General features: G+C 41.7%; 1 protein-coding gene across 1 annotated transcript in view; it reads left to right on the forward strand.

Annotated features, from left to right (window-relative positions):
• The window catches only part of ELP3 (elongator acetyltransferase complex subunit 3), a 420642-nt gene that overhangs the window by 280998 nt on the left and 126820 nt on the right, over positions 1 to 12824 (forward strand). The gene's annotated exons all lie outside the window — the stretch shown is intronic.

Here is a 12824-nt window from a genome sequence, read left to right on the forward strand (position 1 = left end):
TATGACAGGGTTGAAATTGTAATTGTGCTGGTGGTGCCGAGGGAATGTCACAGAGGAGAGGATGGGGGTGTGAAAAACGCCAGTTGTTTGTAAAATTTTGAAAGTTTCATAGGAATAAAATGGTTATAAAATAGGAATACAATTAGAGTAATATTAGACAATTTGAATTAGGACAATATGAGATAAAAGCAAAGAGTTGTGAACAGTCTGGGTGCCTTTTTCTGGCAAAATAAGCCCGAAAAAGGACACACATTAACAAAGGCTTAACTTTTAAAATAAAGGTAATAATGAAAATTAAAAAATAGTAATTAAAAATAAAGTAAATTAAAATAAAACAATAACCTATTGCATATTCACACACCTCATCCATGGTGCATCAATTCCATTCAGACACAGGATTCTGTCTGCTCATCCTCTGAATCTTAACACAGGTGGGAAGAAATTCATTTCTTCTGATGAATTAATCAGAGTAATTTCTTGTTCTCTGAAAGATTCAGATGTCCTGGGGCTGCTATCTGAGAGTCTTTTCTTAAAAAAAAATAAAAATTCCTATATAGCATAGTTGCTATTTGAACATTTTTTATAACCTCAAACTCTGTTTACCACAGTACTTCAGAGAACGAACCCAGCATCACTCTCTGACACAGCACAAATATTAACACGCATAAAATTAATTAGAATTAATACAACACATAATATTAACCCACATCATATTAATTTGAATTAACGCACAATATTAACCACACTCTATTTACCACAGTGCTTTCCAGCACCACTTCCTAACACAACACAGATAATATTCATTGGAATATTTGTGGAAAGCCAAGCGTAAAATACACTCGTTTTTCACCAGGGTGCTGTGCGTGAAGAACATTTTGGGTTAATTCCCTCGTTATTTGCTCCATCCTGGGGTGAATCCCCTCCTCGTTTCACCACCCGCAGCTCGTGCTGGATTCTGATTTTCCGTGTTGGATTCTGATTTTCTGTTTGTATTCTGATTTTCCGTGTTGGATTCTGATTTTCCGTGTTGGATTCTGATTTTCTGTGTTGGATTCTGATTTTCCGTGTTGGATTCTGATTTTCTGTGTTGGATTCTGATTTTCTGTGTTGGGTTCTGATTTTCCGTGTTGGATTCTGATTTTCCGTGTTGGATTCTGATTTTCTGTGTTGGATTCTGATTTTCCGTGTTGTATTCTGATTTTCCGTGTTGTATTCTGATTTTCCATGTTGGATTCTGATTTTCTGTGTTGGATTCTGATTTTCCGTGTTGGATTCTGATTTTCCGTGTTGGATTCTGATTTTCTGTGTTGGATTCTGATTTTCCATGTTGGATTCTGATTTTCCGTGTTGGATTCTGATTTTCTGTTTGTATTCTGATTTTCCATGTTGGATTCTGATTTTCTCTGTTGTATTCTGATTTTCCGTGTTGTATTCTGATTTTCTGTGTTGGGTTCTGATTTTCCGTGTTGGATTCTGATTTTCTGTGTTGGATTCTGATTTTCCATGTTGGATTCTGATTTTCCGTGTTGTATTCTGTTTTTCCGTGTTGCATTCTGATTTTCCGTGTTGGATTCTGATTTTCCGTGTTGGATTCTGGTTTTCTGTGTTGCATTCTGATTTTCCATGTTGTATTCTGATTTTCCGTGTTGCATTCTGATTTTCCATGTTGGATTGTGATTTTCTCTTTGTATTCCGATTTTCCGTGTTGTATTCTGATTTTCTGTGTTGGATTCTGGTTTTCCGTGTTGGATTCTGATTTTCCATGTTGTATTCTGATTTTCCGTGTTGGATTCTGATTTTCCATGTTGTGTTCTGATTTTCCATGTCGTGTTCTGATTTTCTCTGTTGGATTCTGATTTTCTGTGTTGTATTCTGATTTTCCCTGTTGTATTCTGATTTTCCGTGTTGGATTCTGATTTTCTGTTTGTATTCTGATTTTCCGTGTTGTATTCTGATTTTCCATGTTGCATTCTGATTTTCCGTGTTGGATTCTGATTTTCCGTGTTGGATTCTGATTTTCTGTGTTGGGTTCTGATTTTCCGTGTTGGATTCTGATTTTCCATGTTGGATTCTGATTTTTTGTGTTGGATTCTGATTTTCCGTGTTGGATTCTGATTTTCCATGTTGTATTCTGATTTTCCATGTTGGATTGTGATTTTCCGTGTTGTATTCCGATTTTCCGTGTTGTATTCTGATTTTCCGTGTTGGATTCTGATTTTCCGTGTTGGATTCTGATTTTCCATGTTGTATTCTGATTTTCCGTGTTGGATTCTGATTTTCCGTGTTGGATTCTGATTTTCTGTGTTGGGTTCTGATTTTCCGTGTTGGATTCTGATTTTCTGTGTTGGATTCTGATTTTCTGTGTTGTGTTCTGATTTCCGTGTTGTATTCTGATTTTCCGTGTTGCATTCTGATTTTCCGTGTTGTATTCTGATTTTCCGTGTTGGATTCTGATTTTCCATGTTGTATTCTGATTTTCCCTGTTGTATTCTGATTTTCCGTGTTGGATTCTGATTTCCGTGTTGCATTCTGATTTTCCGTGTTGCATTCTGATTTTCCCTGTTGTATTCTGATTTTCCGTGTTGGATTCTGATTTTCCGTGTTGTATTCTGATTTCCATGTTGGATTCTGATTTTCTGTGTTGTATTCTGATTTTCCATGTTGTATTCTGATTTTCCGTGTTGTATTCTGATTTTCCGTGTTGGATTCTGATTTTCTGTGTTGGATTCTGATTTTCCATGTTGCATTCTGATTTTCCGTGTTGTATTCTGATTTTCCGTGTTGCATTCTGATTTTCCATGTTGTATTCTCTTTTTCTGTTGTATTCTGTTTTTCTGTGTTGTATTCTGATTTTCCATGTTGTAATCTGTTTTTCTGTGTTGGATTCTGATTTTCCGTGTTGTATTCTGATTTTCCATGTTGTATTCTGATTTTCCGTGTTGTATTCTGATTTTCTGTGTTGTATTCTGTTTTTCTGTGTTGTATTCTGTTTTTCTGTGTTGGATTCTGATTTTCCGTGTTGGATTCTGATTTTCCGTGTTGCATTCTGATTTTCCCTGTTGTATTCTGATTTTCCGAGCGGGCACAACGGAACCACCCCCAATTCCTGCGGTGAGAACGCTGCGGAGCGATCATTCCTCGCTGCCAGGGACCCAAATTCCCAAATTCCCAAATTCCCTTTTTTGCTTTGCAGCCGGGATGGAAACGAGCTGGTGCAACAGGGAAATGTTGGAAATGTTGGAAATGTTGGAAATGTTGGAAATGCGCTTTAGGGTTCCCTCAGCTGCGCTCTGCGCGCCTCATTGCCGCCGCCAACCCGCAGCCGCCGCCTTTCAGCGCCGCTAAATTAATTGCAGAGGAAACTCATTTTCTGGTGCAATCGGTGTGGAACAAAGGAAAAAAAAGAGGTTTCATTTTCAGACTTTTGCGGGGGTTTTGCTCGGCAGAGCAGGAGCAGTTTCACCTCCCATTTCCGGCTTCTTCAGCTCGTTCCAGTCCTTGCTTTAGGGAAGATTCTCTTGCATCTTCCAAAATTTGGTTCCATTCTCTTCTGCAGATCATGGAATAATTCAAAGTCATGGAATAATTCAGAGTCATGGAATAATTCAAAGTCATGGAATAATTCAGAGTCATGGAATAATTCAGAGTCATGGAATAATTCAAAGTCATGGAATAATTCACAGTCATGGAATAATTCACTTTAGAAGGAACCTTTAAGGTCATCAAGCTCTAAACCACGTCCCCAAAGTGCCACATCATTGCTGTCCCCAAGTGCCACTCCCATTTCTGGCTCCTTGAGCTCCTGCCAGTCCTTGCTTTATGGAAGATTCTCTTGTGTCTTCCAAATTTTGGTTCCATTCTCTTTTCCAGAAATCATGGAATAATTCAAAAATCATGGAATAATTCACAGTCATGGAATAATTCACTTTAGAAGGTGCCTTTAAGGTCATCAAGCTCTAAACCACGTCCCCAAAGTGCCACATCATTTCTGTCCCCAAGTGCCACCTCCCATTTCTGGCTCCTTGAGCTCCTGCCAGTCCTTGCTTTATGGAAGATTCTCTTGTGTCTTCCAGAGTTTGGTTCCATTCTCTTTTCCAGAAATCATGGAATAATTCAAAGTCATGGAATAATTCACTTTACAAAGGATCTTTAAGCTCATCAAGTCCAGCAGCACTAAAAAAAAACCCACGTCCCCAAAGTGCCACATCCAAAGTGCCACATCCCCAAAGTGCCACATCCCCAAAGTGCCACATGCCCAAAGTGCCACATCCAAAGTGCCCCATCCCAAAGTGCCACATCCCAAAGTGCCACGTCCCCAAATGCCACATCCCAAAGTGCCAGATCCCCAAATTGCCACATCCCAAAGTGCCATGTCCCTATTTTTGAGCACTTCCAGCATGGTGACTCCACCACTTGTATGGATGGAATTATTCCTGATATCCAACCCTTCTGGGAATGGAATTATTCCTGATATCCAACCTTTGTAGGGATGGAATTATTCCTATTCCAGCCCTTCTAGGGATGGAATTATTCCTGATATCCAACCCTTCTAGGGCTGAATTTATTCCCGATATCCAACCCTTCTAGGGATGGAATTATTCCTGATATCCAACCCTTCTAGGGATGGAATTATTCCTGATATCCAACCCTTCTAGGGCTGGATTTATTCCCGATATCCAACCCTTCTAGGGATGGAATTATTCCTGATATCCAACCCTTCTAGGGATGGAATTATTCCTGATATCCAACCCTTCTAGGGATGGAATTATTCCTGATATCCAACCCTTCTGGGGATGGAATTATTCCTGATATCCAACCCTTCTAGGGATGGAATTATTCCTATTCCAACCCTTCTAGGATGGAATTATTCCTGATATCCAACCCTTCTAGGGATGGAATTATTCCCGATATCCAACCCTTCTAGGGATGGAATTATTCCTGATATCCAACCCTTCTAGGGATGGAATTATTCCTGATATCCAACCCTTCTAGGGATGGAATTATTCCTGATATCCAACCCTTCTAGGGATGGAATTATTCCTGATATCCAACCCTTCTAGGGATGGAATTATTCCTGACATCCAACCCTTCTGGGGATGGAATTATTCCTATTCCAACCCTTCTAGGGATGGAATTATTCCTGATATCCAACCCTTCTAGGATGGAATTATTCCTGATATCCAACCCTTCTAGAGATGGAATTATTCCTGATATCCAACCCTTCTAGGGATGGAATTATTCCTGATATCCAACCCTTCTGGGGATGGAATTATTCCTGATATCCAACCCTTCTAGGGATGGAATTATTCCTGATATCCAACCCTTCTGGGGATGGAATTATTCCTGATATCCAACCCTTCTAGAGATGGAATTATTCCTGACATCCAACCTTTCTAGGGATGGAATTATTCCTGATATCCAACCCTTCTATGGATGGAATTATTCCTGATATCCAACCCTTCTGGGGATGGAATTATTCCTGATATCCAACCCTTCTAGAGATGGAATTATTCCTGATATCCAACCCTTCTAGGGATGGAATTATTCCTGATATCCAACCCTTCTAGGGATGGAATTATTCCTGACATCCAACCCTTCTAGGGATGGAATTATTCCTGATATCCAACCCTTCCGGGGATGGAATTATTCCCGATATCCAACCCTTCTAGGGATGGAATTATTCCCGATATCCAACCCTTCTAGGGATGGAATTATTCCTGATATCCAACCCTTCTAGGGATGGAATTATTCCTATTCCAACCCTTCTAGGGATGGAATTATTCCTGATATCCAACCCTTCTAGGGATGGAATTATTCCTGATATCCAACCCTTCTAGGGATGGAATTACTCCCGATATCCAACCCTTCTAGGGATGGAATTATTCCCGATATCCAACCCTTCTAGGGATGGAATTATTCCTGACATCCAACCCTTCTAGGGATGGAATTATTCCTGATATCCAACCCTTCTAGGGATGGAATTATTCCTGATATCCAACCCTTCTAGGGATGGAATTATTCCCGATATCCAACCCTTCTAAGGATGGAATTATTCCTATTCCAACCCTTCTAGGGATGGAATTATTCCTGATATCCAACCCTTCTAGGGATGGAATTATTCCTGATATCCAACCCTTCTAGGGATGGAATTATTCCTGATATCCAACCCTTCTAGGGATGGAATTATTCCTGATATCCAACCCTTCTAGGGATGGAATTATTCCTATTCCAACCCTTCTGGGGATGGAATTATTCCTGATATCCAACCCTTCTAGGGATGGAATTATTCCTGATATCCAACCCTTCTGGGGATGGAATTATTCCTGATATCCAACCCTTCTAGGGATGGAATTATTCCTGATATCCAACCCTTCTAGGGCTGGAATTATTCCTGATATCCAACCCTTCTAGGGATGGAATTATTCCTGATATCCAACCCTTCTGGGGATGGAATTATTCCTGATATCCAACCCTTCTATGGATGGAATTATTCCTGATATCCAACCCTTCTAGAGATGGAATTATTCCTGATATCCAACCCTTCCAGGTTTTGAAATTATTCCTGACATCCAACCCTTCTAGGGATGGAATTATTCCTGATATCCAACCCTTCTAGGGATGGAATTATTCCCGATATCCAACTCTTCTGGGGATGGAATTATTCCTGATATCCAACCCTTCTGGGGATGGAATTATTCCCGATATCCAACCCTTCTAGGGATGGAATTATTCCTGATATCCAACCCTTCCAGGGTGGAAATTATTCCTGACATCCAACCTAGAGCAGCCCTGGCACATCTTTTGGCCATTTTCTGTCACTTGTTCCCTGCCAGGAGAGGCCAGCACCCACAATTTCAGCTTTTCCCCACTCTGGGAGGACCCAGGTGATCTCTGGCCGTCTCCTCTCTGTGTGTATTTCTAACCAAAACCCTTTCTGTGCCATTTGAGGGCTATTTCCCCTCCTGCCATGGCAGGAAGTCCCTCCTGGGGACATCACGTTGTCCCTGGGGCTGTGAGGGGTGGCTGTGCCCGGGGATGATGCAGCTCTGAGCGACTGCAGCTGAAATCATTGTGCAAACAATGACTCAACCACCATTAAAAGTTGAGTAAAACCATAAAATCAGCTTGGCCAGGCCCTGCAGGCTCAGCTCCTTGCAGCACCTTGGAGCTCTCCAGGAGGGAGCACAGGCGCCAGGAGCTCCTTTTTTGTGGGGAAAACCAGGATTTTGCGCATTTTTCACTTTTTGGAGCGTGCTCTTTATAGGTGAGGGATTTGCTCTGGGAAGATATGAGCTAAGGCACGACTCTCAGTGGCACTTCTGGCTGATGGCTGCTTTTTATTAGCTCTCTTTATAATTTTATGGATACAATTCCTGCGTTTCCTCAAAGCAGCAATCAAGCTGTTTTCCTTCCTCGAGCTAAATGTTTTCTGTGGTGGAGTCAGCTGGGGACGAGCTCAATCTCATTTTAGAGGTGGATAAGAAAGTCAAAAGCAAAAGGGGCTGGGCTGGACACTTTCAGCACTTTGAATTTGTGGTGTTTTTCCTCAGGAACTGCTGAAAAGTTGTTTTTAAGAATATGCAACTTGCCTTAGGCTGCAGTGAGTCGATATCAGAGCTGAAATTGGAGCTGGGTTTTTTCAGACTCCGTGTCAGTCTCACCCAGCTCCGTCTCTCTCATCAAGCACGACAAGAAAAAACTCGAATTTCAGGGAGGATTTAATAAAAGAGAGGTTGTCGTGTCGTTTTCTTCCGTAATTTTAGATGTAAGGATTTTTATTTTTTTTTTGTATCTTTTTCTTCCTGCATCCTTTGTTAGCCCACGCCTGCGACTCAGTATTGATTATTCCCTGGGAAACTTGTCTTTATAGTTATGACCTAATGGTTGATTGTATTGATTTGGCAACAAGCAGCAGAACGGGGTTTTTATTTTGTTCAAGTTCTTCCTGAAGTAATTGCACGGCAAAGATGAGAAAAATCAAGGATGAATCTTGTGCATCTCCTCATGGAAGTTTTCCACCAGGCTGACAGTGTCACTGTGGTGAAGAGCTGGGAGATCAAAATGAAAAATTGACTTTAATGCTGCCCAAACCTCCTGATTTTCGCTTAAAGCAAAGAGACACTCGTGAAGTTCATCCTGAAATTATTCCTTGGATTTCTCTTGCCTGCCAAGGGAGACAACCTGGCACAATTTTCCTACAAAAGCTGTGGTTGTCTCATCCCTAAAAATGTTCCAGGCCAGGTTGGAGAGAGTTTGGAGCAGCCTGGGACAGTGGAAGGGTGGGAAACACAGAGAGGATCAGGCCTGAAGTGTCTCTGAACTTGGGCCTTTTTTTCAGAGGCTTTTTCAGTAGTAGAGCCATTCCTTGGGGTTAAAATGTGGTAAAAACATTGAGAAAGAGAAGGAAACAGGTGTGTTTTATGGGTTTAAAATGTGATAAAAATATTGTGAAAGAGAAGCAAACCCCGTGTGTTGTGGGGTTTTTACCTCAGAGTGGATTAGGCCTGAAGTGTGTCTGAGCTGAGCCACTTGTGCTTGTGCTGTGTCTTCTTCTTGGGAAGGATTTCAGGTGGCAGAGCCATTCCTTGGGTTAAAATGTGGTAAAAACAGTGAAAAACAGAAGAAAGCTGGTGCATTTTAAAGTTTTTACCTCAGAATGGGTTAGGCCTGAATTGTGTCTGAACTGAGCCACTTGTGCTCTTGCTGGGCCTTTTGTTCTTGGGAGGGATTTTGGGTGGCAGAGCCATTCCTTGGGGTTAAAATGTGGTAAAAATACTGAGAAAGAGAAGGAAACAGATGTGTTCTATGGGTTAAAATGTGATAAAAATATTGTGAAAGAGAAGCAAACCCCGTGTGTTGTGGGGTTCTTACCTCAGAGTGGATTAGGCCTTAGGTGTGTCTGAGCTGAGCCACTTGTGCTTGTGCTGTGTCTTTTCTTCTTGGGAAGGATTTCAGGTGGCAGAGCCATTCCTTGGGGTTAAAATGTGGTAAAAATACTGAGAAAGAGAAAATAACTGGTGTGTTGTAGGATTTTTACCTCAGAATGGGTTAAGCCTGAAGTGTGTCTGAACTGAGCCACTTGTGCTCTTGCTGGGCCTTTTGTTCTCGGGAGGATTTTGGGTGGCAGAGCCATTCCTTGAAGTTCAAATGTGGTAAAAATACAGAGAAGGAGAAGGAAACAGGTGTGTTCTATGGGTTAAAATGTGATAAAAATATTGTGAAAGAGAAGCAAACCCCGTGTGTTGTGGGGTTTTTACCTCAGAGTGGATCAGGCCTGAAATGTGTCTGAACTGAGCCCCTTGTGCTTATCCTGTGTCTTTTCTTCTTGGGAAGGATTTCAGGTGGCAGAGCAATTCCTGGGGGTTAAAATGCGGTAAAAACAGTGAAAAAGAGAAGAAAGCTGGTGCATTTTAAAGTTTTTACCTCAGAATGGGTTAGGCCTGAATTGTCTCTAAACGGAGAGCCACTTGTCCTCTTGCTGGGCCTTTTGTTCTCGGGAGGGATTTTGGGTGGCAGAGCCATTCCTTGAGGTTAAAATGTGGTAAAAATACAGAGAAGGAGAAGGAAACAGGTGTGTTCTATGGTTAAAATGTGATAAAAATATTATGAAAGAGAAGCAAACCCCGTGTGTTGTGGGGTTTTTACCTCAGAATGGATCAGGCCTGAAATGTGTGTGAACTGAGCCCTTGTGCTTGTGCCGTGTCTTCTTCTGGGGAAGGATTTCAGGTGGCAGAGCCATTCCTTGGGGTTAAATGTGGTAAAAACAGTGAAAAAGAGAAGAAAGCTGGTGCATTTTAAAGTTTTTACCTCAGAATGGGTTAGGCCTGAATTGTCTCTAAGCAGAGAGCCACTTGTGCTCTTGCTGGGCCTTTTGTTCTTGGGAGGGATTTTGGGTGGCAGAGCCATTCCTTGAAGTTCAAATGTGGTAAAAATACAGAGATGGAGAAGGAAACAGGTATGTTTGATGGGTTAAAATGTGATCAAAATATTATGAAAGAGAAGCAAATCCCGTGTGTTGTGGGGTTTTTACCTCAGAATGGATCAGGCCTGAAATGTGTGTGAACTGAGCCCATTGTGCTTGTGCTGTGTCTTTTCTTCTTGGAAGGATTTCAGGTGGCAGAGCCATTCCTTGGGGTTAAAATGTGGTAAAAACAAGAAAAAAGAGAAGAAAGCTGGTGCATTTTAAAGTTTTTACCTCAGAATGGGTTAGGCCTGAATTGTGTCTGAACTGAGCCACTTGTGCTCTTGCTGGGCCTTTTGTTCTTGGGGGGGATTTTGGGTGGCAGAGCCATTCCTTGGGGTTAAAATGTGGTAAAAATACTGAGAAAGAGAAGGAAACAGATGTGTTCTATGGGTTAAAATGTGATAAAAATATTGTGAAAGAGAAGCAAACCCCGTGTGTTGTGGGGTTTTTACCTCAGAGTGGATCAGGCCTGAAATGTGTCTGAACTGAGCCCCTTGTGCTTATCCTGTGTCTTTTCTTCTTGGAAGGATTTCAGGTGGCAGAGCCATTCCTGGGGGTTAAAATGTGGTAAAAACAGTGAAAAACAGAAGAAAACTGGTGCATTTTAAAGTTTTTACCTCAGAATAGGTTAGGCCTGAATTGCCTCTAAACAGAGAGCCACTTGTGCTCATGCTGGGCCTTTTGTTCTTGGGAGGGATTTTGGGTGGCAGAGTCATTCCTTGGGGTTAAAATGTGGTAAAAACAAGGAAAAAGAGAAGAAAACTGGTGCATTTTAAAGTTTTTACCTCAGATTGGGTTAGGCCTGAATTGTCTCTAAACAGAGAGCCACTTGTCCTCTTGCTGGGCCTTTTGTTCTTGGGAGGGATTTTGGATGGCAGAGTCATTCCTTGAAGTTCAAATGTGGTAAAAATACAGAGAAGGAGAAGGAAACAGATGTGTTCTATGGGTTAAAATGTGATAAAAATATTATGAAAGAGAAGCAAATCCCGTGTGTTGTGGGTTTTTATCTCAGAGTGGATCAGGCCTGAAATGTGTCTGAACTGAGCCCTTGTGCTTATCCTGTGTCTTTTCTTCTTGGGAAGGATTTCAGGTGGCAGAGCCATTCCTGGGGGTTAAATGTGGTAAAAACAGTGAAAAAGAGAAGAAAACTGGTGCATTTTAAAGTTTTTACCTCAGAATGGGTTAGGCCTGAATTGTCTCTAAACGGAGAGCCACTTGTGCTCATGCTGGGCCTTTTGTTCTCGGGAGGGATTTTGGGTGGCAGAGCCATTCCTTGGGGTTTAAATGCGGTAAAAACAATGAAAAAGAGAAAATAACTCGTGTGTTGTAGAGTTTTTACTTCAGGTTTTTACTACAGTGGGAACAGGATGAGCTTTAAGGTCCTTTCCAAGCCAAACCATTCTGTGATTGTGCGATTCTGTGAAATCCCCAAATTGTTCCCGGGAAAGGCTTTTGGTTCTGTCTGAAACACCAGGGCTCCAAACATCTCCAATTTTCTCTCTTTGTGCTCTCATGGCTTTGTTCCCTCTGCATCATGAGCCAGAAACTGGGAAATCATCCTGGTTTGGGTTGTTATCCACAAAAAATGGGATTTTTCCCAGTTCTGTGTGGGCTTGGTACCCTGGCAGGGCTGGTCATGACTTTTAGAAATAAATCAGTTTGATTTCTTTTTAGTTTAGATTTCTTGGGACAGAGGTGGGTGCTGGGCTTGGCACTGCTGGTTGGGCTTTTCAAAGCTTATAAAATTCCCAATTCTGTGATTCTGGATCAGAGAGGAGCTTAAAAATTCCCAATTCTGGGATTCTGGATCAGAGAGGTGCTGAAAAAATTCCCAATTCTGGGATTCTGGATCAGGGAGGAGCTGAAAAATTCCCAATTCTGGGATTCTGGATCAGAGAGGAGCGGAAAAAATTCACAATTCTGTGATTCTGGATATGGGAGGAGCTGAAAAAATTGATAATTTTGTGATTCTGGGCCAGGGAGGAGCTGAAAAAATTCACAATCCTGGGATTCTGGATGTGGGAGGAGCTTAAAAAATTCCCCAATTCTGTGATTCTGGATCAGGGAAGGAGCTGAAAAAATTCCCAATTCTGGGATTCTGGATCAGGGAGGAGTTGAAAAAATTCCCAATTCTGTGATTCTGAATCAGGGAGGAGCAGAAAAAATTGATAATTTTTGGATTCTGGATCAGGGAGGAGCTTAAAAAATTCCCAATTCTGGGATTCTGGATCAGAGAGGAGCTGAAAAAATTCCCAATTCTGGGATTCTGGATCAGGGGAGGAGCTGAAAAAATTCCAATTCTGGGATTCTGGATCAGGGAGGAGCTGAAAAAATTGATAATTTTGTGATTCTGGACCAGGGAGGTGCTGAAAAAATTCCCAATTCTGGATTCTGGATCAGGGAGGAGCTGAAAAAATTGATAATTTTGTGTTTCTGGGTCAGGGAGGAGCTGAAAAAATTTATAATTTTGTGTTTCTGGGTCAGGGAGGAGCTGCAGGTTGGCTCAGGAATCCTCACCCTCACCTGTAGCAGGCCCAGATCTTCACAGAACTCCAAATTTCTGATCCTCTGAACCTTTTTTGTGGCTTGGTCACATCTTTCAGGGTGACTTTTTTGGTTCCTTTTCTCAGGGTGTCACTGCCAAGTGCTGCTGGTGGGAATTCAAGGAGATGGGAAATTCCTGGGAGCAAGGACAGGAGCTTTGGGGCGTCTGGGTGAAACCATCCCATGGTTTCTAAGCTTTTCCAAGCTTTAAAAATTCCCAATTCTGGGATTGTGGATCAGAGAGGAGCTTAAAAAATTCCCAATTCTGTGATTCTGGATGTGGGAGGAGCAGAAAAAATTGATAATTTTTGGATTC

This window comes from Melospiza melodia, chromosome 3, assembly GCF_035770615.1.
Source record: "Melospiza melodia melodia isolate bMelMel2 chromosome 3, bMelMel2.pri, whole genome shotgun sequence".
NCBI lineage: Eukaryota > Metazoa > Chordata > Aves > Passeriformes > Passerellidae > Melospiza > Melospiza melodia.